The 22,679-nt window shown below is 42.3% G+C and overlaps 1 long non-coding RNA gene across 3 annotated transcripts; it reads left to right on the forward strand.

Annotated features, from left to right (window-relative positions):
* Positions 1-1,594: 1,594 nt before the first annotated feature.
* Positions 1,595-21,905, forward strand: LOC134141277 (uncharacterized). 3 transcript variants are annotated; one of them, XR_009958582.1, is made up of 5 exons: positions 1,595-1,666; positions 15,308-15,480; positions 17,701-17,797; positions 18,607-18,820; positions 21,635-21,905. It is a non-coding gene; the product is annotated as an uncharacterized LOC134141277 (long non-coding RNA). The 3 variants fall into 3 exon arrangements; XR_009958584.1 differs by having other exon boundaries at positions 17,704-17,797; XR_009958583.1 differs by having other exon boundaries at positions 15,308-15,468; positions 17,704-17,797.
* Positions 21,906-22,679: the final 774 nt, after the last annotated feature.

Genomic DNA, 22,679 nt, shown 5'->3' on the forward strand with positions numbered 1-22,679 from the left:
TAAGCTGGAAGTCAGGAGAACTTCTTCCAGAATTCCAGTTCTTCATGGGAATTTATGAACTCCAGGGCAATGGGGCAGTGAAGTGGTAAGATATAGCACTGGAAAATGCTTAGGTTGTATGGAGATGGATTGTTGTAGGACACTTAGGTATAGACAACACAATACCATAGTAAATCGTCAATTTATCAAAATAAAAAAAATACCACTTTTCAAGATAAAGTGAGCTAAGAATAATCAAAAGCATATTATTTTTCTAGGAAAATAAAATGTCCAATTTAAAGCCTCAGAAAACAACAAAGCACTTAAATATTTTAATATTTCCACTGCTGTCTCCTAGAGTTTATTTAAAAAAAAAAGAAAAAAAAAAACTATACAGTTGTCTATTCTAGAGCAGACTTTTACAACAACTATTAATTGTGAAAGTGTTTTAGGAGATATCTGTCCTTATTGCCCCTCAGTGACATCTATATGAAATTATGTAGCTTTAGTTTCCTAGTCTGCTGCCAAAGCTCTGAATTTGATCTAAGTCCAATTCAGCCTGCATCTTCATCTCTCTTGCAACATTTGCAATGCTAACTGCAAGCTGTGATTAAGGTAGAAGGCTGTGCACCAGTACAAGCAGCCACCCACCACTGTCAGCCACAGGCAAGATCACAACAGTAAGGGGAAGGGGCGGAAGATATTGCGGCTCTCCAACCTATACCACTAAATCTACTCTGCACAGCTATGCTGAAAACCAAATTAGGACCATCCCCGCTCGTCATACCTGTACTGCCACTGTTGTCCTCGGGGCACTGGCAATGACCAGCTGATGTTCAGCAAGCATTTTGACTATGACTGCACAGAAAGTGGGATTTAACCAATTCCCCCCCTCTGCAGTAGGAACAGGAATAGAGGCAATATAATAGTCTCCCAAGAAAACAGAAGATGGAGATGGAAGATGGTTGTGCATTGGCAGGACCAGCACTTGGATCATCTTTGGCAGCTCAGCATGCATCAGGTCTAACTGCCATTGTGCCCGTTTGCAGTTGGCAATAGGGTAAGCAAATGTGTAAAAATCACAAAACTCAAGAGAGAGCCTTCTAAAAAAGATGTCCTAGGAAGAGTGTGTCCTGGGAAGAAAGTGGCTGTTTGAGGAAATGCATACTTCCATACTTAGGGGTATGTGAAAGAATAGTTACGCCACAATTACAGGCGACCAAGCACTGTTTACTGCACTAGCAGAACAGCTGAATCGCACCAGCTGCACTTTGTTTTACCAAGTTTTCCATTTTTAAGAAATCAGTGGTACACAGCAATAAAATGTTGTCATTTATGGTAGTTATCTCCCCTTCTTTTTCTCACAGTAGTTGATCTGTGTATTTTTTGTATCACTACTTCCTTCTTGCCAGAAGGAAGATCTTCAATGAAGTGCACTTTTATTATACCTCATTTTTAAGGGTGAGCCTCAGCATTTGTGGTAGTGACTACAGATGAGGTTAGCGTGGCTGGTGCTGCGGAGAGCAGCGCTGCATATGCCAGCGCCAGCCCAGCCGGCAGCGCCCGGGACCTCCGCGCCTGCCTGCGTCGCTAAAGGAGCCGACGCCACTCAGCATGCGCCCGATGCCTTTTGTCCACCAGGTCTCCTCCGTTTTAGAGGTCGTTTCCTTAGGAAAAAGTCAGCCAGGTGAGTACCTGTGATTCTTCATGCTCAATATTTTTGTCCTGTGGGAGCATGACATTTCAAAGTGTTCAGGCTTTCGGTGCTCCTAGTAATGTGAGACGTGGCATTTTAAAGAGTTCCTGTACTATTTAGAGGATGTTTCTAAAAATACAAAGTCAAACTCTCAAGCAAATTCAAGCTCTCAAAAAAAAAAAAAAAAACATTTTTCTATGAGATGATAGATAGATTTTTTTCCTGTGTTTACACAAGACCCACCGAAGTCAGTGAACAGATAGGGGTGCCTGAAATAAAAGCTTACATTCAATACGAGAATATGACTTAATTTCTATACTTCTAAATTAAATGACAACTGAAAAGATAGAGCAAATAATTACCAGCCATTTTATGTTTTTACTTCCTGGTGTGACAAGATTAAACTTTCTAAAGATTTTGGCTTTAGGGAGTGTTGTGGTCTTCCGAGCAGATACTAAGGGATTACCATGGCTAGATTATCCCGTCGCGCGGCGGAGCTGCCTGTTTGCTTGGCTTGGCTTTTGCAGTGGGATTTGCCGTGTAAATTCCACCCAAAGTGCAGAAGTTAGCGACTGAGGATGGTCTGGATAAATAAATTAGTTCTGTTTGGATTTAGTTAGGGATAGTTTTAGGGGAAAGTACCTTCTTCATTTTGAGAAGTGGAAGAAGAGGAAAGGCAGAATCATATAGTCAGAGGAGCTACATTTTTTTCCAGTTGCCCGTTAAGAGGTGTTTAATACTGAATAAAAATCTATTGTACCATATCTCTAAAACAGCAGTAGTTTTCATTCACCATCCCTCCTTTCTATCTCACTGCTATATTATAAAAGAAATTATTTACGTTTTTCTTTTTTTAAGGTCATAAAGTTGCTGCTATCTTTCAAAGTCCCTGCTTATCCCATAGGGTCCATGTGTATCTTTAAATAAACATGTGACTGAAGCTTGAATAGAATGAAAATGATGAAACCAGGCTACAGAACAAGCAGTCAGAACTGATAGCATCTGTTAAACTTACTTAAATTAACAGCAGTTAAGCTAATTGAAAAATATCTGAAAAGTTACTGAAAAGTAGCAACAAGATTATAAATGCTGCCCACTGGTTTTGTCACACTGATTTTATCAAGTAGGATCAAAAAGATTCCTTCTTTATCATACATGTATTTAGAGAACAACTAAAATACCAACCAAATCTGTAAAAAGTCATGTACCACCAAGGCCATTCCTGTAGAAATAGCAGTCTGCTTGAACGAATGTTTTTTGATCTGGGAAAAGCCTTTACACAGTTCTTGAATCTTGTTAGATGACATTTCTTTCACTTTGAGTTTAATTTTCGCAAGACTGTAGGCCTTAGACAAAGGCTGTTGGCAAGAGGGCTGTCGCTAATTCTCGTGGCCTGGTCTGCGAAATAAGAGCTCATCATTGCAAGATGTGAGCTGTAGCTAAGGTAAACAGGACTCTTGCAGAATTTCTATTTCATTAGTTATTTTGCAACACATAAAGAGAAGTTGTAGGGTATAATATATATCAAGCAGGGTCAAACCAAATAAAGTGGAGGTGGTGATGATGGGGTGATTTCCGCACTCTTTCCTTCAGGCCCTGAAATTCCAGCTACAGTCATGTTTTAGATACCTGTTTGTTGTTTTGGATCTCATTCCCTCATCCTTGAGTTCAAAGCTTCTTTGGTTTGTTTTTTCACCTAGCGTGCTGAGGTGCCATCTTTGTAGATGATCCAGGCAGGACAGTAATCCCATTGCTGCAGAGTAAAGTGGAGAGAGTACGGCCTGCTTGTCATCCATGCATAATAGCGAAGCTTAAACGTATTTGCTTAGGTGTTAAAATCTGTTACCGCTAAAGCTGGGACCGAATGTTTTAACAAAGTTCTGTGTGTGACTGAATTCCTTTTCCCTACAGCTACTATAGCAAGTCATGCATGACACTGAAATGTGCATTACAAGTTTTGTGGTGCATAGGAGAAGTGCAATGATCCGCACATAATTTGGGTAGCTGTCTCTATTTTTGGCTAAAAGAATTCTCTCAGTTGCAACAATGTAAATCCAGTGTAACTCCATTACACTGGTGTAACACAGGTAAGACTTTCTTTGTGTTTAAATGACTGTAGTGAACAAGATCAATTGTAGAAAGAATAGTTCTTTTTTCAAAGAAAGGTCTGCAACTTTAGTACATAATGGGCCAAATTAATCTCTGCCATTTTGATGGCGTTGCAGTGGGAATTCATTTAGCCCTAGGCAACTTTACAATAACTCATATATAAGCATGCACAACTAAATGTTTTACACTTTAAACAAACTCAGCATTGTCTGGAACATAGCTGGTCTGCTGAACCTCTGAAGCTAGGAACTAGCCATTGTTTGTAGAGTTTGTTTAGACAGTAGCATTTTTGTTCAATTGGCTACATCTGTGGTATTTTAGTGACAGCAGAAATGTTCCCCCTAACTACAAAGTGACCTTATAGCTGTCAGATGTTATTATTCTAGGGTATGTATGCATTAAATCATTCATGTATCTTGAAATAAAATGTTAACCAAGTATAGAGGAATAGTTGGTTAGATGTTTCACTAATTCTGAAAGGTTTGGGTTATCTCTTTAGCTGAGTTACCTCTCTAACTCAGAAAGGATCTTCTCATAGCATAGCCCTCAAAAGTAGTAAAAGGTATGGGAGCGTGTGAAAAGTAAATCTGATCCATAATGCATGAATTCAGCTTTAGATAAGTTAGTCATATTGATTTTTCCCTGGTTCCATGATTAATTTCTGTATAGGTTTCAGTTATAAATGATACCCACCATTGCTGGAACACTCTTTTGGTTACTCAGCCTGCAGTAAATGCAATTGAAGATTATTATTTATTCAGACTCCACCAGAGAAACATGTGGACTGCATGTTTTAAGAAAACAGTATCTGTCAGAACTTCACAAATGCCTGTGCAAGGAGAGAAGGTAAAGTGTATCATAGATTCATAGAAATGATGGTTGGAAGGGTAATCCAACTAATCTAACTAAATCTAATCCATCTAACTAAAGGCTAATCCAACCTCTCGCTCAAAGTGGGACTATATCTCCAACACTGTCTTGAGTAAGCCAGGGCCCTATCTGGCCAAACCTCAGGTACATCCAAGGATGCATATCCCACAAGCTCTGAGTAACCTGTTCCCATGCTGCACTACTTTGTACATTTTTCTTAATGTCCACTTTGAACATCTCAAGCCACAGCCTGTGGCTTTTGTCACTTTTTACTCCATCTGCCATTACCAAGAAGAGTTGGCTCTGTCATGCTTCTAACTCCTTAACAAGTAGCTGTGTGCTGCTCTTATGTTGTCCCTTAGCCTCCTCTTCATCAGACTGTAAATGCCCATTTCCCACAACATCTCTTTGGAGTTGCTGTGCTCTAGGACCCCAGCCAACCTCACTGCCATCTGCTGGACCTTCTCCAGTTTCTCCACATCCCTCTTGAACTGAGGGACATGTAACTAGACACAGTATTTCAGATGTGGTCTCACTGATGCTGAGTAAAATCAAGCAAGTTGTCCTCAGTTTCCCCCTTGAAAGGATGATTCCCAGGACTGTCACAATGTGATAGCAAGCATTTAGGGAGATATGCAATTAGGACTGTGTTGGGACAGGAGTGGGATTTCTGATTCAGAGGTGAATTTGAAGTAGCCCTTTAAAAATTTTCAATATTCAGTGGCCAAGAAAAGATCAAACACAACTGACTGCAGAAGATAGCAAACTGAAAGTGTTACATACTATATTTCGGAAAAAATAGGCAAGAAATACACCTGTGTGAGGTGCTGTTAGTGGTTACAGATCTTTGGCGTCATGGCCAGGGCCAGATTTGAACCAATCTGGTCTGTTCCTATCAAGAATATTTGCACTTAGACTAATATCTTCTCCTATATTATCTGTTTTCTACAGATAGAAGTTTGGTTGTCTACCAAACTTCCTGTATCCAGCAGACAGGCTTATTAGCTGCCTGTGGTGGGCAAATGCCCAGTTGTCATCTAGTCAGCTACAGTGATTTGCGTCTGTCTGAATAGCTGGCTATGATGGTGTGAGGTCAGGTCCTGCCATGACAATTTTGGTGCTGAACTGATGGGCTAGGGTTTGTGACAGAGCAGGCAGAGAAAGATTGCCTCACTGGGGCAACTGTGATTTCCTTTTTTGTTGGTTTTCTACCCTGGGAGTAAGGGTACATTTATCTCTTTGAGTATTTTATAGAGTTTCCTGCAGGAAGTTGCTTTATAAATAACTAGAGATTTCAGGATAACTTTCAATTCCTTCAACTTAGCAGAGAGAAGGGACATTTATCCTCTCTCAGAGTCTACAAAGCTACTACTTGTGAGGCTAGTTTTATCATTAGAGCTCTGGCCAAGGTGTATGTGCTTCAGCAGAGTTGTCCGCAATGTCAGATGTCCCCGAATTGCACTGAGGTTACTTCATTGACCTGACATGAATTTGAATTGAACTGCAGCATTTGGCATGTCTTCTTTTTGGCTGATAAGCCAAGTCTCTTGTATGTCTATCACGACAACCTGGAGTTTAGGCAGGAATATAAAGAGCTAATGATTCTTGGGAGCACCCAGCAATATTCTCCCAAACATTTGGAGCTTGGCTGAGTGGTGGATGGGGTTTGCTGAAGAGCATTGGTACTTTGGGAATAGCATCTTTAATGGAAAGGATGCTGCCGGTAGGGTCTGAGATAGTACACCAAAGAGTTTGGGGGACTCCTCTTAATGACTGTAATTTCTGTGGTGAGGTAGGAGTCCATCAAGAAATTTAGGAATGAGTTCTCTTGCTGCTCAGAGATCAGCAATATTGCTGATATTGTCAGTTACTGAGGTCAGGGCTAGTTGGTCTCTCACCTACAGAACTGGTAGGATCTTTTGGATTTATGGGCTGTTTTGATACCAGCTCTTGTGCCATGAGGCCATTGGGAAAGTAGAGTCTCCCAGATCTGTCAGGATAGCAAAAAACAGACACTGACTGACATGGCACTGCACTGCCTTGTGGTGCTGGTCCCCCTGAGTGTCTTCACTCCTTGTCATCCTGCAATGAGATGTATAAACTCCACTCCAACCAGCTACTCTCAGCATTGTGGCTGAGGGACCTCTTGCCACTCCTGCTGCAGGCTGGCCAGTGCCTTGCAGGTTCTATCTCCATAATGGGCCTGAGGTAAATGTCAGCCGAAGTAGGGAAGCTCTTTTGCACAGAACGTACAATCTGGTGGCATGAATCAGGAGAAGTGCTTTGAACTACAGGGCCAAAGTGTGAAGGCCTCATTCTGTCTCTCTGCTTGGTGCTGCACTCCTCTCCTGGAGGAGACCCCAGAAACTTCAGATGCTGGAGATGAGTATGTTGTTGGCATGGGTGTCTGCTGTGCCTCTCCGCTCAGCATTAGTCCTTTGTGAAAGACCGGAGGTAAAGCACAAACAGGTGATGTTTGAATCACCATGCTGAGCACCATGAAGGAAAACCCCCTTCACCAAGAGGAAGGAGGATATTGAAGGTTGGGTAGAACCATCTTCTATGAGGATTGGACCACCTTCCAGTGGATTGGTACAAATTACCTCATCTCCCAGTTAGGGAGTTTGTTAGCGGTAACTGGAGCACTGACTATGGGAGCTGTGTTGATATAGACGTGGGATCTGCACAGCTGCTTAAGAATTCATTGTTAAATGTAATATTTGGAAAAAGAGAGCTTATTTCTCATTTTTGGCTTCTAAACTCATCAATTCTAAATTTACCGGATCACACACTGTACAGCAGCTCCTCATTTTTATGTCTGTGCAAGTACTTTTTCAACGGCAGCATTGCTTGCTACAGTGCAGAGGACCTTTTTCAGGTTTGTTTTTTTTCCTAAAACTGGACACTGTGTCATGTGTTAAGAGGTTAAAACAAAGGCTCATTTAAAAAAGTCATTCAGCCTCCGTTCAGCTAGAGTGGAAGGAGCAATCAATACTGCGCTTAAACTGAGATTCTGGTGAAGTGGCTGGGAGCAATTTGAGGATCTGGAGGATCACCCTGCCGCTGGAGGTCTGGTCTCACAACCCCATTCTCCTCTACTTACGGTGACAACCACCACAGCCATAGCCCTGTCCTTTCCACCTAGGCACTCTTGCTCACTGTTGTGGTGCGTCTGTCTTCCCTCTCTTCTCCTGCTATTTCTGGGACATTCATTTCATCTCTTAAAAAATGCTGCAGCCGGCAATGATATTTCATTTAGCTGCTCTTTGTAACTCCTCATTCTTACAGCTAAACAACTCATCTATTCATGAGCCTTTTAGCCCCCCCCCCTTTTTTTTTTTTTTTTTTTTTTTGCAGAAGATCTTACCAGTCCCTTCAGAATACAGTGCAACTTTCCCCACTCCCCAGCTCACATTTCTTCTTCTTTACTGCAGCTGCTCTCAGAGATGTAGAAGTTTGTCTTCTGCCCTCTCCTTCTGGCACCTTCATTTGATGAATTGATTCCCTATCCTCCCTTGTTCAATGTCTTATTCTTCTTCACATCCACTCTTATCTCATCTCAGTCCACTCTTCTTTCCTACCCCTTTTGCCTATCCTCAAACTCTTTCCCCTCATAAAATGTACTTTACTGCTGCCCAGTCCACCCTCCCCCCTCCCCCCAAAAAAAAACTTTTTGGATCTGCTTGGTTATCTAACAACCTCCTTACTGCATCTTCAAAATTCATTCAATATAGCTTAGAATTTGTGCCTGTAATTTCTTTTCCCATTTCTTTCTTGACTTCCTTCACTCTGCCATCCTTCCTTCACTCCTAACTCATCACACACCCAAAATTGCCTTTAATGACTTCTTCCTGGCCAAAGCTCAGAGTCAGTGCTTCACACTTACACTCCTTGGCCCATAAGGAGCCTCTGACACAATTAGCCATGCTCTTCTTGTCCTCCTTTCTTTTTGAAGACTTTTGTCTTCTCCTTATTCCCTGCTTACTTCTCTAATCATTCTTTCATTTATCCTTTGAAAGAGTCATCTCATAGTTCTTGAAAGACTTTGTAGGAATGTCCCAGGTCCCATTTCTTAACATACCTGTCTTATCTTTATGAGTCTTGGGTTTCAGGGGGAACTTCTTAGAAATGTAACTACCATCTCCGTGCAGCTGTCACACATTTCCAAACATGGTCTGGAATCCCCAGGCTAAAACATCAGCCTGTCTGATGGATCATTTTAAAGTTGAGCATCTGTTCCAGCTCAACATAACCAAAAGACAGTCCGTAACCTCCACTCTCAATTATTTTTAACTGCTGTGACTAAATACCACCATCCTGGTCACTCATGGTGTCATAATCTGGGTGTCATTTTCCATGAAAATCTCTCTGTATATCTTATAGTTGGCCTTTGTCTACACTGGGTAATCCAATGACCATTAAGATTCTTTTTGGGTAATATTTCTCATATATGACACGGAATGGTGCTGCCTTAGTACTGATATGCTGAGTTTTCTGTGCCATCCTATAGGACATTGTTATTGTCCCTCAAAGTTTGCTTGAGCATTGTGCTTGGATTCTCACCTACCTAACATTCCTTCTTCACCCAGTCTCCTGGCACCATCCAGTCCATGTTCTCTGAGGTCCTGGGCATCTCTCTGGACACAGTTAGGCAGCACGTGGAATGGATTGACCACCTAGGCAATACTGAACCAGATCATCTGAGTATCTCACCAGAGGCAGTTTTCTCAGGACCTTGGGGGCCATCAGCGGGATGTACCTGTGCTTCTGAAAGCTCCTCGGAGATACCATTACCTATGTCAGCTGCTAGTGACTATACATCATGAATATTAGCACTGTCCAAAATGCAGGAATGCAGCAGTACTGTGCGAGGTTTCCAGGGATGACTCAGGAGGCTAGATTGGCAGCATTTAACATTTAACAAAGTTTAGGCAATTTTTTCCCACTGACTAAATGGGTTGCCTAAAATTGGCACTGTGAAGGCCTGGAAGGGAATTTTACCCCAATACCTCAATATTAGCTCAGTACCCCCAGGTATTGAGGGACTGCAGGTTCTGGTGAAAATCAATGTTGATTCATGCTGATGAACTACCTGAAGCCTCTAGAAATCTCCACTCACATATCTGTTCATCAACCCCTAAATGAGATTTACTTATGAAACTGAGTTGCACTTAGAACCAGGTGCTTCTCAGCATTTTTCTAAAATCAGCCCTCACGTGAACATGCTTACATCTTGGTTTAGCTTAACTCTATTCTGAACTTTACCTTAGCCTAATTTTAAGCAGAGTTTCATTTATGATTTCTTGAGGTAGACTTGAAATACAGCTTAAAAGATAACAGACTTAAAAGATCCAAACTTGAAAGTCTTACACTCTGTAAAGCAGGTCATGAAAAATGAAGCAGGCCAATGCAAATTAAATATCTGACAGATAAATTTACCTCATGAGGAGATCCAGACACCAGAAGCTTGCCTGACTCTGGGATAACGTCCAAGAACAAGGAGAGAGCTCTACCTGTAAAACTGAAAGAGGTTTTCCTAATAGGGTGGCTAGTATCGCTCAGCCATGGCCCCCTGAGTGAGTATTTTGCTTTCTTGGTGGTTCAGATTTTTTTTTCTCCTTAAATCACCTGTTCCATCAAGCAATGAGTTCTTGATTTGATTCTCTCTTTCTGGTTCCATTCCCCAAGTTATTTCATTTAACGCTCCCTCAGGCACCTCTCTGCTGCAGTGAACAGTGTTGACATATCCCCACGCGCTGGAATCTGCTCCCTTCAGGATGCTTATCGGCCTGCGACGGGAGCCCAGGAACACTGAGATCCTGTACAGCAATGCTTCTGGCCATACTTTTGCCTAACTGTATCATCAGTCGTTCTTCATTCACCCCCCACAGAGTAGCCAGTTGGGGTCAGTTGAGATCATACTGCCTCCCCTAGACCAAAACCAATTTGCTTGTAGAATAAATCCACACTTGAGTCACAAATATTTTGCACTAGAAGAATAACAAATGATCATTCATGATATGCAAAGGGAACTTGCCTGTGTTTAACTATTTCCAGCTATTGGCCAAGAACAGTAACTTAGGCTGCAGGGAGTCTGAGCTGGGCTTCTCACCAGGAACAGTCTCCAACCTTCCAGCACTCTGCTGTGTACCATCGTTGTGACCTTGGCTAGCTGGCTGGTCTTTTGGCTAGCAGAGGCCAACTGAATTTTTGGAGCTCTGCTTTTCAGGTTTATATTCCAAATTTTTATGTGTAAGATAAAGATTTAAAGATCTAAAATAAAAATCTGCCTATTAGTGTCAAAGCCTTAATTCATTGATTATCCTCAAATGTGAACTGCATATAGATACCCTGAAGAGGAGAGCTAAAGGGTTACAGCTAAAATGTAGAGTAGTTACCAAGCAACTATTTTCCCGTCAGTATTCAGCACTGTGTTATCAACATGCTGCCCAGAGATAGGCATGAGTGACACAGTGAAGTGGGCCCTGGAAGCATAATCAGCTTCGTGGTCCTCGCTCCTGCAAGCTCAGCCCGTTTGTTTTGAAGAGTGACTGCAAAACGCAGGACGCCAAGCCAGAAAAGCACATTTTGAGTTTTACAAACCCAACTGATCTGTTGACTGTTTTTTTTTTTCTGTATCTCCAATTTCACCCCGGAAAGGTTAGGTACTACCTGCCTGTGTCAGCCTGGCATCTCTGAGGAGCACTGCTTGGCCAGAGGTGCCTTTCCTAAAAATGACCTCCTGCCAAGACTGGGCTCACGCAGTAGGGTAACTTCGGCACTCACTGAATTTCTTATGAAATAAGTGCGGCAGCTTAATTTATATTGACTCTTCTCTGGAGTGCTCCCCAATATTTCAGTGCATTCATTTTACACTTGGTGTCAATCCAACAGCTATGAAAGCTTACTTCTGCTGGCAATGCCTTTGCATTAACCTTGAGAAAGTCCTGTCACTGCCCAATGTCTCCATTTCCCTGTCTGTAAAATGGGGGACGTGACTTTCATCTGCTTTATGAAGCGCTTTTATACCTGCAGGTGAAAAGCTTTATAGAGTATAGCAGTAGTGTCAGCCACTGGAAAGGCAGTAACTTTTTAAGAAAAGACTACAAAAGCTTGTGCCTAGGAGAAAATACACAGTAATCGTTAAAATTCAGCAAGTGTGATTTATGAAACTGTGGTCTAGGCAAATTCTGAGTCCTGCAAAAAACAACTTCTGAAGAAGAAATGATCTATTTCTGATCACCACAATTCTCATTCCGTGTATTTTTTCACTCTTTACTATGGCTCTAGAAACCCCTGCTTTATTCTATACCTTCACTAATTAGCTAATGACACTTCAGTTGCCCCATATAGTTACACAGGAACTACTGTATCTTCTTTCTACTGAACTAGGTGCAATTAAGTCCCTAAAATACAAGCCAGAGTAATTGCAGTAATTCCCCCAGTTGGGGAATAATCTGAGGAGCTGCCATGAGTGACGAGGGCTTCACTGTAACCCCGGGAAGCACTGAAGCACGACTGAGGCGGAAATACAGATCGCCACTGGGGAAAGGATCTGAGCGAGGTGGACACTGTACAGCTCCAGACTCGTTCTGTCCATCTGTGCTGACTGGTTTTCCATGCACCAGATGATGATGATAAACTTCCCGGGTTTTGAACCATTACATTTTGTGGGATCGTCTAAGCTACGAGACTTTGTTTTTGAAAGCATGCAGCCAAGGAAGTCCGGTGCCTGCGGCTAAAGCCAAGCGCAGAGTCTTTATGAAACTGGGACAACTAATGGAGGCAAGAGGAGCTCCTGGTCTTGCCTCAGGAGGCCACATGCCCAAAGTGTTCTCTTCCGGTGTATCACAGCGTTTCTGCTGCTGCCTGGTAACACCAAGACAATCATTTTATAACACCATTTTACTGTTTCTGCATTCCCAGAGGATGGTTCAGCTGCTGTCGTCTCTGCCCCAGAATTCTTCAGTAGAAACATATCTAGCTGTGGTAGGTTTTGGAAGGCAAATCTAGGTGATGCTTTGTTTTCAGAACCCAGAAACTGGAGAACATGTGCTCTGGAGTAGACTTGGACATGAACTAGACCTTGAACAGGAGGGCACTGGGTCTGGCAGCACTGCAAGAAACCCCTAGGCTGCAGACCGGACTCCATCCAGTCTGCAGGGATGAGAAATGGTGCCCAGCTGTTGTCTCCTTCCTCCTGTGCAGATGTTTACACACCAAAAGCCCCATACACAGAACACAACTCATTGACAGTGCTAGTGATGAGGTCAAGCACCCAAAGTGCACTGACACTCAGTGCTTTACTCTTCCTCCTCCGTTACGCCGGCACTTGAGATCCCAGCTGAAAGTACTCAGGACCTGGGGTGGAGGGAACATGGTTCCTCTCATCTGTCGAAGAACAGGACTTCAGCTGCTATCAGGCTGCTGTTTCCCATAGACATTAACTTTCAGCTTTTACAGAAAACTGGAAGGAAAATGGTTAATACACAGCGAGAGCTGAATACTTTCAGCATCTTGTTAGGAAAATAATTTGGAGTCACATGACAGCATATCACATTTCCCTTAATACTGTGCCCCACAGAGACGGTTGGAGATGATTTCTGATAGAATAAACTTGCTGTAGGTGCTACACAGATATGACATTTGGTGGGCTGCAGCTACAGGTCAATGTTAAAGATAAGATACTAGAATAAAAAATAGATACCAAGAGATGCAAAGACAGAACCAGTGACAAATTGGACTGCATGTTTAGAAGTTATAGTCTGGCTACTGCCCAGAGTATAAGCTGTTGCTTTCAGGTTTTTTTTGAGAAAAAGGAAAAAATGATCCCAATGAGATAAGAATAGGAGACTGATATAACAGCCTATATGTTACTGTAGTGTCTCATCATTTACATACCTTAATCCCATTTAATGATATTGCATTTACTTTACATTGCATTTTTATTACATTGGCCTCATGCAGGTCATAAAATAAATATCTAGATTTGCTGGAGGCAAGGCAGACAAAATCATTAGAGCAATGAGCTCAGGCTGCCCTGGCAGTCTGAACCAGTTTACTTAAGGATAAAAACTACCATCTTTTCCTGAATAGACCTTGCACAGGATCCTTACTTCCAGGCAGAGAATCTACGTGGAACAAGTTACTGCTCTCTTACATAGAATAATGGCAAGTAAAAGAAAAATCACAGTTCCGATGTTTCCTGAGAATACATATATACATACATACATATATATATATATATATATATATATATACATACACACACACACATACACCTGGTCCCTTTTACAAAAATGATGGAATTTTCCAACTTCTCTCTCTCTCCTTTTTTTTTTTTTTTTTTTTTTTTTTGCTATATATTCTGTAATGAAACCCCTCAAAGAAAACCCTGCCTTCCTTTGGGCTTGAAGAAGCAGGGCATATCAAGCCATACACAGTCATCAGAAGATCTGTGTGTCTCCATCCTTGCAGCAGCCTAGGAGGAGGCATAGTGGAGTCACTTCATTGCTCAGCAAATATTGACTCCTATGGTCAGAGCAGAGAATCAGGATCCTGTAAGGAGACCACTGTACCCCTAGTTCTGCCATGCTCAACATTTTTTTAATTTAATCAGCTCTGTAGGTTTCCCAGTCTTACTATTCCATTCCTTTAGAACTTAGATTGTTGATACCACTGAATCTGATCAGCTAGGAATATAAAAGCTAGAGAAAACAGTTCATTTGTTAGTATTTTGGTTTGTAGTCAATTTGCTAGAATTTACATTTGTATGAAAAAAAACCCCAATGTTTTAAAGTTCCAACAGTCAGATAATTTCAGGAAGCATTCATTTAGTGTGAAATGGTCCAACATGACAGAACGTGTGTGATGCAAAGTTCCTGGGCTTGATTCTCCTGTCATGAATTATTTGCATAAGAATGGTGTGTTTGAAAAAAAAACAGGGCTTAAAGGTTTTGTCTTAAGTGTCTGTAAGGTTTTTCTTAAATTCTTAAGATTAAGATTTTAATTCTTAAATTCCGCCCACAGAATGCAAGTTGTGCCTCTTTTGGCAAGTTTCCAAATGGGATATAATGGTGAAGGAAGGCACTCTGCTATGAATACTGTCCCAATATTCACATATTGAATAACTGGGCTGGTAGATATTGGTGAATTATCTTTAAAATGGGAAATTACTCTAGAGTTTATGGGTTTGATAGAGAAGCCTTGCAGCCTTTCCTCACCTTTCTACAAATTTTGGTTCAAATCTAAAAACTGCTTCCTAAAGGAAATTATTTCTAAAATATAGCCAGAACATGCATTTCCACATTGATTTCTTTTTCTATGATTTCTATTTTGATGCTTTATATTAGCAATAAAATAAAGAAAAAAATCTGAATTTCAGAAGTTCCTACCTCTTGGAGACCAGAACAATTTTTTCCCTGGTGGGAAAAAAGTCAATTCTGTCTAGTTTTGGTCCTATCTGACTTTTTCCTATATGCACATACTAAGAGCGTGTGATGTTCCTATTTTCATGTCTCAGAAACACACATGAGTCTAGCTGATATTTAGGTTTCTATATGTCTATATTCCCACTGAGATTGTTTAGGCTCCTGCTTTCCTCAGAACACCTCAGGGATCAGTTTTCTATGTTCTTTTCCTCCCTCCCAACAGAGCCTTCAGAAGAGGTCACTCCGAAGTCCAAGGATACTTTATGGTAAAGCTCAGAGCAGCTGATCAGATGCAGGGGATGCCTGGAACGGGGAACTGAAATTCTCTTTCTAATGGAAGAGCTGTACCAGATAGCCCTATCTTACAGCACAGCCATATAAAATGTCAGTCCTCAGGTAATATCTCTTTTATCCCCATGCTCTAGCTCCCCATGGGAAGCTGTTTAAAATGCCGTGCAGCTAGTCCATCCTATTTACTCCGACACACAAAGGGGAGACAGTGCTATTTCCAGATATATATCTCTCATGGGAGAACTCTGCCCTAGAAAGACCCTTCTCTATACTGACTGCAGAAGCAGCCAGGACAGCTACTTTAGACTAGATGTGTAATCTTGGATGGTTAGAGGTGAATCCTACCCATGATTAAGTGAATCAAAGAAGAAATAAAGGTATTTAGCTCCATTATCTGGAGGAATGGTCATACATCTTGGGTATAGCATTGAACTTCTTTGTTTCCAGACACTATAACTGTGGTTGGGGTGGATTCAGCCCATTCCCATAGTTTCTGGGGATAAGAAGCAAATCAGTGCCCACAGAAGAGCAGGGAAGGCTGCTAGCAATGAGAAAAGTGGATGCAGAAATGTCTCCACCTGTGCCTGGGGCAGAGCACCAAGTTAAGGTATTTCTTTCTTCCTACCAAGCAGGATATTATCAAGAAAGACAGCTGAGGGTTACTATTTCCTCTCTACAAGGGGGTACTGGAGGATGATAGATGCTGCCATACTAAGCCAGCCCAGCTTGGATTAAAAAAATAAAAATCAGTAGCAACCCTACTGGGTTGTCAGTGGCCCAAAGCAGCAGTGGTTTGAGATGGAAGGTCACAGAAATCCTCTGACAAGAAAGGAAAACCTGCCTGAGCCACTATAACCTCGAAAGGGCAGCTCCAGGGCTTTGGAGGAGACCTGCTGGCATCAGCTCCACTCCTGGAGGGCAGAAACATGTAGCTGGGGTCCACCAGAATGGGCCGGAGTTGTCACACGTTATACAGAAGAGTGGCTGTGTGACTCTTGACAGCTAAAGAAATCAGTATTTGAGGAAAGATCTCAGTTGAGTTTATCCAGGGAATGGTGTTCTGGCTAACATATACATTTTTATAAGGACCAGGAGAGGATGAGGGCCAGTGGGCTGCCTCACACCAGGGACCAAGGAGCTGCCTGGAGACTCTCGGAGAGCTCTTTCACACATGTATGGGGAAAAGACATCCGATTCCTCAGTGCATGATAAACTCCACCTCTCCCACAGCGTTTTCCTCTGGCAAATACTGAGACTTTCCTAAGCCAGCAGAGCCTGTGAGGGAGGCCCCAGATGGAGGCTGGACTCAGCTTGGCTCCTGGCACAAGGCTATGGGACCCCAACGTCCACTCGGAGAAATAAAACGCTTCCTGAGCAATCCTTTTCTGTGGGAATATCTGTCTAGTAAATAACTACTTTTTTGATGTGCTTGATTACTTTTCATCCTGCAGCCACTATAGTTTTCCTGCTTAGCTTAATCATGCAGCTTTATGGCTCTTTCCTGCAATTTTAGGCTGTTCGTTTGGATGTTGTTAGCTGCTGTGTTAAGAAAGGATAGAGATTGAGAAGACACTGAAATCACATAATATCCCGCTGACTCCTGCCCAATGAGCAGAACATTGCCACCGGGAGAGAAGAGGCTGGATATGGAGCCCATAACCACTTTATGGACATGCTTACGAAGTTAATAACAAGAGCTTTTCCCCCCAAGACCAGTATGTGCTAGGGCAAGAAGGTGACAATATCTGTTAATCAAGCCGGGCTCTATTGATTTCCCAGGGAACATCTGGCTTTGTGAACTTGTTCTACTCATGTTAAAAACATAACTGTTGCACTTGAGGAGGTAGCAGGGAGAACTATCTAGGTGTCCTCTGACATTCCTCTTCCTCCAGCTTCAGAGGGCAACACCTTATCTTGAATGTTAAGCCTCCTGGGAATTTAGAAGGAAGACACTGTGCAACTCTGATTACCCAGTGAAGAACTAACTGTTGTTGTAATCTAAATGAACTTTGAGTTGCTTAGGGATTTCTTCTGTTGCTGACAATTGGCCCTTCTAGTTGTGCTGCAGCCCCAACCTAAAGTTTTGCCATCATGTTTTTCCAAGACTGATCTTCCTGTTAGTTCCTTTAGTTCTTTCTAACTCTTAAAGCATAAAAAATTTCCATGTTGATCACCTAGCTGGGGCACTATATTGCAATGTCTTAGTAATATTCTATTCAGCAGTACATGATGCAGTTCCAGGACACGGGAATCTATGGTCATGATTTCTGATAACACACAGTGGCATTCCTCTCTCATTGACCTTAATTTCCCTTTTTCTTCCAGCAGAGCTATGTGAAATTTTTTCTGATCCAGTGGCCACGTTTTGAACTCCCACCGCTGTCGTCACTGAAAGGAGACAGAAACCAAGCAAGCAGAGAAAGTACTGTAGATGTAGCAATCGTCAGCCTTCTTGATCATTTCACTTACGCTTTTCATAGCGCTTCGGCTTGTCTCTTAAGTGCAGAAGGTTGCTTCGTGCTCCTGTTGGATATTCTGAGACTGAAGTAATGGTGGAAAGGGGTCAAATAAAGATTTCTACTGAAAAAGCCTGTATGAAAAAGGCAAACGATGCATAGCTGATATGCAAATCTTATTTCCTGGCTGCAGTCACCTGATTAGTGTTAAGACTATAGAAAATGATTTTTCCAACATAAAACTAGGTCCCTGTCCATTGTCTCCAGTAACTCCATTTCACCATGGATGTCAGCACTTCCCTGTCTCCAGTAGCCAATATTTGCCTTGCGTTTCAGAGATTTCATATGCAAACTGAAGGGCTGATGTAATGCTTTTTCTTGTGAATTTTAGCACACGTGAATGCTAATCAGATGCAAACTTCACAAATATATATTTAAAATATAATTTGACTCTAGTAACTATAAAAGATATCCCTCACAAATACATTAGGGGAATTTTTCTACCTATAAAGAGAATAAGAATGCAGAAATACTCTTTGCTTTCCTCCCTTTCTCCTGTTTTGTCCTGATTTCTCCATTTGGAAAAAAAAGCTGGAATTGTAATTCTCTTATTACACATTTCTAAGCAAGCAAGAATAACACAGCCTAGAATATGACTAGACACTGAGAGGCAGCTGTGTTACTCAAAATTATTCTGTCAGCCTTACACTTCATTTGAAGAAAAAGTTAGTGCTGCAGGACACCCAGCTATACACTAGTTTTGTTTGTTTTACAGCTATTCACCAGGCCTGGAATGGTGGTAGTCACCAGCAGCACACAAGAAATCCCCTTTTCCAGAGATGTCGACCCATGTACCAGACCCCACTTCCCAAGGAGAGTCTCTGCTGCAGGAAAAATATCTTAATTGGAGAGATAAGAGGCAGAACAAGCTCTTGCAATGCGTACAGCATCTACCAGCACAGACCCTGCGGCAACAAAGCCAAGCAATGGTAGGTAGAGCTTTCCTTCAAAAACCAAAAACGTGTCCCCATGCTAAGAAAGGACTTATGTAGGAAAGGTGACGTGTTCTTATTTAGGAGCCCTTGGATTTGGAAGTGGAAGAAACTCTGTCATTGTGGTGGTGTTCCCCATGAGACATTTTGCCATGGTATATGTGTTTCGAAATTAAATTTCCCAGCTGGTAAGATTTATAAAACATTTCTGCAAAAATATTTTATAGCCCAACTCAGGAAGATTTTTGCAACTCTTTTTTCTAAATCAAAGTGTTTCAAAATTGTAAACCCAATAATGTTCTAATATGTTGATATGTTGGCTGTATTGGCTGTGGGAAGTGGTTTACAGCTGGTCTACAGGGTCACATCAAGTAGTGGCATTTAGCTTTGTGGTAGTGTTCAGGTAAAAATGTGACAACTAGGGAGCAGGGTGAGTAGCTTTCTAGTCTAGAAAGCTTAAGAGCTGTAAAGGAAGTGCAACTGGGAGAGGAGGTGGGAAAGTCTGTCTGGGGATGGCAGAAGGCAGTGGAAAGCATGGCAACCTGCCCCGGCTTCTGACCAGGGCAAACAAACAGCTTAAGAGGCCGTACAGCGAGAGCATGTCCCCAGTTCTGTGATCAAACAGGTTAACCTGCCTGCTGGGGGTTGACTTCAGTGATTGCTGCCCCTGGGAGTCTCACTACCCCCTGCCAGGAGTTACTGCCCTTTCCTGGTCCTGTGAATTAAGCTAGCTAAGGAACAAAGTGTTTTTTTGTTTGTTTGTTTGGGTTTTTTTTTTTTGTTTTTTACAATAGTGTTTGGTTGGTCATCCCCCCCCCTTTCTGGGAGCATGTCACAGAGACAGGAAGGGGTGCTCAGATGAACCGCTAAATCTTCAGAGTGGGCAGAGAGAGGGTACCGACAGCGAGAGCACAGGCACGAGCAGCTGGGCACGGGCTGAAGTGGGAGAAGCAATGTCCAGCAACTGGGCTCCTTTCTCTGACCTTCCTCTCAGTGAAGTGCCATGTAGGTCCTCACACTGGGAGGACATGAGAGCGAAGAGGGAAGGCTGAGTCCCCAGTGCAAGCCTTCAGAGCCATGAGATCTCACCATCTCCAGCAACTCCTCGTCCTCTGTCTGCTTTAGTTGCATCTTTGATTATTTTTCATTCCCTTCCCTGCACCTGGCACCATCACTGGGGACTCAAGTATCTCACGCCCCTGGTTTCATACGTATCTGGAAATTGGTTCCTCTCCAGATGTTTCATCCCTGTCCTTCCCTGATGCTCTTTGCATTTGGAGGCAGTTCCTGAGTTGGTTTCACACAGCTCATCCCAAAGCAATCTGACAGGGCGGTCAACAAGCCAAGCAGGGTGTGTAGGTCATGAGGTGTCCCTCTCCTAGTGCTCTGCAAGTGCAAACCTTACCAAGAATGCTGTGAAGACACAACTGCTTGACTGGGCAATGACGGCAGACCCAAAGATGCCTACCACCACCAAGCTGGTAGGGTTTGGATTTCCCCTTCAACTCCCCAGCCGGAAGAGCCATATGCTGGAGCACTGTTCAGTGCAGCCAGTTACGTTCAGTGTAGGATAACAGAATAATTGCAGAATAATTTGAGGAGGAGGAACCTCAGAGGTCTCCAGTCCAACCTCTTGCTCACAACAGGATCAGCTCTGAAGTCAGACCAAGTTGCTCAGGACTTGATCCAGTGGGGTTTTGAGACTTTCTGGGGGTGGAGACTGCACAACTCCTTGAGTAACCTCTGCCTGACTGTCCTCATGGAGGAAAGCTTCTTATATCTAGTCTGAACCTCTCATTTCAATTTATGCCAGTTTTTCCTTGTCCTCCTGCCATGCACCACCCTGAAGAGCCTGGCAGGTCCAGGAGGTCCTTGATGACCTCCCCACAGGCACTGGGAGCTGCTGTCAGGTGCCCTCAAGGTCATCTCTGCCTCCAGCCTCTCCTTACAGGGCATGTGCTCCAGGCCCAACCATTTTGGTGATCTCCCCTGAACTTGCACCAGTTTGCACAGAGCCAGTATCTAATGTGCTAGCTGTAGAGTGGCCTGCTTGAATGTCCTAGCTTCAGTGGCAAAAGCAGCAAAATATTACATGTGAAGTAGAGTTTATATGGCCATTTAATTTTGTTGTTAGTGAAATGGCTACTGTGCCCTTTTCTGCTTTATGTTGGAGACACTGAGTAGGGACAGGGGATTTTTAACATTTGTAAAACCTAGTTTGCATGTTAACTCGTGTTTGATGCTTTCCTATATGCAAGTAGTTGTCTACTTATATATTCAAGTTTATTACTAATTTAGTTGGCTAATACATAACTTTAAACTTACTAGCACCAAAATATTTCATGAGTCTTAGAGTTAGTCACACATGGCAGAGTATGTCCAACAGGTCAATGCTAGAACGTAGAGCAGCAAGCATTGCTGGACAGACTGGCCCCCAAATTTGGTGACAGGGTCATAACCATGATTTCAGAGTGATGATATGATCCTGTATGTATATATATATATATTTTCCCTTCAGATATAATAGTTTTTGATTGTCCTGAACACTACAAATATTTTGTAATACATTTAACTAGAAGATTGGATGGAGATTCAAAGATGTGTTGAAATTGATGGTAAAGAGTTATTCTCCCTCATTTTGGCATTAAAAAAAACCCTATAACTTAAGAAAATGATAATTAAATAACAACTTTAAAAACTTAGAATAATTAAAAAAATGGAATTGGAGTTGTACTTTTTAAATTTGTATTTTTTTTCAATATTACATCTTGCATTCAACAAGTAATTTAAATATTTTGCAAATTCTTTTAGCTTAACCAAGTTCAGCTTTTACTCGACTTCCCAGATGAGGATGGATACCGATTCCACACGAGAGCCATAAAGACCAGTGAATCCTCTCACCCCCGGGAAAGAAATACTGGTTCTAACTGAGACTGGCTGGAAATGCACTTATTTTAACTTTAGTTTTTCCTAGTTGTCTAAAAAGATCACACTGTACTTGCTTAAACAAAACATTTAAAAACGCTGTTGTCATCCATTCTATTCCTTCTGTAGCTGGACACTTTGTTGTTTTATAATAAACGGTGACATTAGTTCATATCATGTGATTAGAAAGGATTCATCGCACATTAGAGCCCGTAATCGCAGCCTATAGTCTCATTTTAACATTTCTCACTGGCATAGTCTACTTGACCCTGCTTACTGCAGCACTTCTATTATGCGCTCTGAAAGGACAAGGGGATTGAACAGGAACAAAAAAATGCAGGGGTGAAAATCGCTTTCACACTCGCAGCTATGTGTTCAGTGCTGTTATAGCTCTAGATGAATAGAAGAAATCTGGAGTCTGGCCAACACCGCTTGATAGAAATCACCATCTTCAAAAAAAAAAAAAAATCCTGATGTGTTTAAAATAAACTGCAACCCCTGAAACAGTGAGGAAGAACCTGCTTTTGCAGAGTTATAGGACACCACTCAAGACCATCTGGTTTCAGCCACCCCGGTATCAGCTTCATACCGATCACAGTTTAGCGGCGTGTGTTTCCTCCCATGCCATGCTCATAATACGTGATGAGGATGAATATCGAGGAGCGGAAGGCTGCTGGTTAGATCCTCCTCTCCAGGTTTGCAGGAGGCGGTGCAGTGCTGCCGTACGGCGTGGGAAGGCAACTCGCAGGACCAAAGCGCAAACGCGCCCCTTCGCGGTCCCAATTTGACACCCGCAGGTTGCAGACGATACCATGAAAACAGGTTTTGTGTTTCTGTTGCGTGACACAAGCAGCCAAATCACATTTCTCTTTTTTTCTCCTGTTCTCTTTTCCTTTTCTCTTTTTTTTTTTGTTTTGTTCTTGTTTTTAAG

This window comes from Rhea pennata, chromosome 1 (assembly GCF_028389875.1).
Source record: "Rhea pennata isolate bPtePen1 chromosome 1, bPtePen1.pri, whole genome shotgun sequence".
NCBI lineage: Eukaryota > Metazoa > Chordata > Aves > Rheiformes > Rheidae > Rhea > Rhea pennata.